A 3915-nucleotide genomic window follows, 5' to 3' on the forward strand; every position below is an offset into this window, starting at 1 on the left:
TCTGCAAACCTAGGCTAAGGGTAAATTATTATATATAGCAATGTTTTGCATATTATGTCTCATGCCACCACTTGGCCTTTAATCCATCTAGCACCTGAAAGAAGTAGACATTTTTTTTCTTTTTTAAATATATCTTTACTGATTTCAGAGAGAGGAAGAGAGAGGGAGAGAGAGAGAGAAAGAGAGATAGATAGAAACATCAATGATGAGAGTTGGCATCGATCGGCTGCCTGCTGCATGCCCCCGACTGGGGATCAAGCACGCAACCTGGGCACATGCCCTGACCGGGAATTGAACCACGATCTTGTGGACTCTAGGTCAATGCTCAACAGCTGAGCCATGCCCAGCCGGGCCAGACATGTTTAAAGAGTAGTGTCTATGACAAAGACACCATCCAGTCACAGGAAATAGATTCACTCTTCCTTTCCTTTCAGGCAGCCTGGGCATGAACAAAGAATGCTCTTTGTGTGTGTGTCAGACTGGGTGTGAGGGTCAGGAGGGATGTGTGCTGAGTATTCCCTCGCTTTCAGTCTTAGGTGGGAAGGCCGAATGTGGTTCTTTGAGCTGTGGCCAGATCAGAGAAGAAATCAGGACTGGGCCTGACTGTGTCCTAGAGATTATTTAACAGGCCCTGAAGTTCAGTGGGTACTTAAAGCATTGAAAAGCCTCATGCTTAAAAGATAAGGAAAGTTGGTCAACACTAGGAAATGAGAGAAATGTTGACTTCAAAATCATCTGGTGAGAATTGGAATGAGCACATGTGGGACATTCTCCTATTTCCCCCACCCTCAACAAGGCCTGGGGTCTCTGGGTAGTAATGACATCTTTCTCTTTACAGAAGCCCGAAATCACACACACCACGTTGGAGAAAATGGACACCCACAAGTGAGAAAGGTCAGAAGAAGAAAGGAATAAAAATTAGTAGACACCATGGCAAAGACTGTATGCTTTCCCATGAAAATGGAGCCTCCCTTCACACTAGGAATGCAGAAGCACAGAGAAACTGATCTTTGGTTAACTCCCATCAGAAAGGAAATTCTGATGTCAGCATGGCACCTTCCCTTCAGTCATTGCAATCACTCCATAGGATGACTGTGGTGTCCACAATTAGTCAGTTGTGTTTTTTTTTATCCTGACATGAGGATATTTTTTCCATTGTTTTTCAGAGAGAGCAGGAGAGAGAGAGAGAAAGAGAGAGAACATCAGTGTGAGAGAGACACATCAATTGGTTGCCTCCCGCACATGCCCTGACCAGGGCCAGGGATCGAGCCTGCAACTCAGGTACCTGCCCTTGACCAGAATAGAACCCAAGACCCTTTGGTCCTAGGGCGGACACTTTAACCACTGAGCAAAACAGGTTAGGGCTCACAATTGGTCACACTTAACATAAAGCTCCATTAAAGGAGCATCACATTGTGAACAATTATTCCAAAACAAAGGTTCAGCTGAGAAGAACATAATGCTTTTTAAAAAGTGGGCCTGGCCTGTTCATTCTCCTAACCTCATTTGCCCCCTACTTAACAGTTTCACACAAAGAGGCCAGCAGGAGCCAAGGAAAGTACAACTGATTCCTTCCAATGAGTGATTCTTCTGCAACACTGCTCAGGAGACCATCTCCTTATGCTGGTTTGAGCAGCATTATACCCAAAGTTCCCTTCTGGTGTTCAGCAGCAGGATCTGGGGTTCTCTCAAGGATGTGGAAGGTGACAAGATACATTTGAAGGCGTGATAGGTGGCTTCTGAGCTGCATAAGGAGTGATAATAGGCTTTCCTAGGCTGGTGGGGGGAGAGGGGAGGAAAGGGGGAAGAGACTCTTTGTGGCCTTGATGGAATCTTTTCTGTGTTCTTTGTAAGCAGCAGAACCCTTGGCCAGAATATTCCCCAATCTCCTCCCACAGAGGGAAGATGGTGACCGGGATTTGCAGCACGTGGGATGAGGGTTTGATGGTCACCTTCCATAAAGCCCCGTGAGTAGCCTTCTTGGATGATTCCATTTGAGTCAAGTATTCAGCCTGAACTTGTCAGCATGAAAAGAGCTCTCCTTCTCAAGAAACACACTGTTCCCTCAGTGATGACATACCCTGCCCAATCTGGCACATATTTATTGTCTAAAGAGGCAGGGTGGGGATGAGGATGGGATGAAGGTGGGAGTAGAGAAGGTATGGGTCAGTGCACACTCACCATGGGCACCTGGGAAATTTCAGTGATGTGCAGGGCCTACTGACAGTGATTTGGATCATCTCATGAAAGGAGGCCTCCTTGTCATTCATTTAAAATGGCACTTCCTTCACAATTTCCATATATACCCTACTTGTCCCACATGTGACACAGAGACAAATATATTGAGAATGTACCTCTTTATTGAAAACACAAGTGCAGAGGGGGTGAGGGTGGCATGGGTGGCATAGGGGTGAGTTGCACAAGAAGAAATGGTCTCCACTCAGGATTCTGAACAAGGATCACATTCTAGGACCGCTCCAACACTGTAAAGTAGAGGTGGTTCTGCGTAGCAGGTGGTACATTCCTCAGCATCGATATCTCACATTTCTCCAATCCTTAGCCCTCTTATTCTTGAACCAATTCTACAACCAGAGGGGAAAAAGGGGTTGAGTTAGTATATTGAACAGTTAGTGTCATCATAGAAAGAATCACAACATGCAACATTATATGCCATTCAGGCTTACAACTGAATCAGAAGTTCTTTACTTATTGCTAAAATACCTCAGGGAAGTTAATACCACCACCTCCTTCAGCTCACCTCTGGTGTGCACCAGTTATGTGTTAATTGCTTCAACAGGCCTATTACTCCCAATTTTAATATTCTAATGGCTTGTGTCACGTCTTGGATGCAAGTGTAGCTTGAGTTGCACCATTTCTTGGTAACAGGATAAAGAAAGGTCTGTATCTTGATAGCTGACTATTAGCAGTTAAGCTGGCTTCTGCCCCCCCCTCACTAGGGATAGTGTCACCTTCTGTGTGGGAGGAATTTGGGCATGATAAATAGGGGGCCCTGTTTTTAGTCATATTGAGGGTAAAGGCTCCCTATTTGAAAATCCTATCTTCTGCATGAAGTATATTCTTAATAGGAAGGAACATATTGGCTTTTTAGATAGAAGGTTTTCTTCCAGGATGTCAAAGAGGTCATTAGTCCTCTGAAACCTTTTCAGAGTTAAAAAGGTGCTCCAGTAAGGAAGGCCTAGTCATGGGACCCATGGAGTTTGTGGCTTGTCTACTGCGAAGTGAGAGTTGCTGAAAGCCCGGGAGACTGCCTTATCATTCTAGCCTGTAGTGTTAAACACTGTGGAGTCCAACTCGACCAACTGCCAATTTCCAAAGACTCTCAAAAACATCTTTGGCTATCCAAAAGTTTAGGAGAGAGAGGTATACCATTGTAATCGTTGTCAATTCCTTTTTTAAAAACCTTACCTGAAGGTGTGTTTCTATAGATTTTCAGAGAGAGAGGAAGGGAGATAGAGAGGGGCATTGATGCAAGAGAGAAACATCCATTGTTTGCCTCCTGTACACCCCAATAGCCAAGTGGAACCTGCAACCCAAGTATGTGCCGAGACTGGGAATTGAACCCACAACCCTTTTGGTGCACAGGACAATGTCCCAACCAACTGAGCCACCCAGCCAGGGCATAACCATTGTTAATTCTTCACACTCCACCCTAACCCACCCTAAAAACCATCCTGGGCTCAGGACCAGGTCAGCTCACTCTGCTCTGGCTACAATTCCAGGACCCTGGACCAGAGCTGCTGCTTTCCACAATGGCAGGTTATCCTAGCCCCTGCTACTCAACCAGGAGTCCCAACCCCATCCCTTATCCTTAAGGCAAATGGTGGAACACATATATCAGGAAGATAATGGGCTACCAAGGTAAGGGATCATAACTTTTTCTTCCTTGAATATCTG

At 45.4% G+C, this 3915-nt stretch overlaps 1 long non-coding RNA gene across 1 annotated transcript; it reads left to right on the forward strand.

The window, feature by feature from the left end:
- The first annotated feature begins 834 nt into the window (after positions 1-834).
- LOC308551781 lies at positions 835-2040 on the forward strand. The gene is made up of 3 exons (XR_013998069.1): positions 835-894; positions 1525-1703; positions 1858-2040. It is a non-coding gene; the product is annotated as an uncharacterized lncRNA (long non-coding RNA).
- Positions 2041-3915: the final 1875 nt, after the last annotated feature.

Source organism: Miniopterus schreibersii (assembly GCF_964146895.1).
Source record: "Miniopterus schreibersii genome assembly, chromosome: X".
In the NCBI taxonomy this organism is placed as follows: domain Eukaryota; kingdom Metazoa; phylum Chordata; class Mammalia; order Chiroptera; family Miniopteridae; genus Miniopterus; species Miniopterus schreibersii.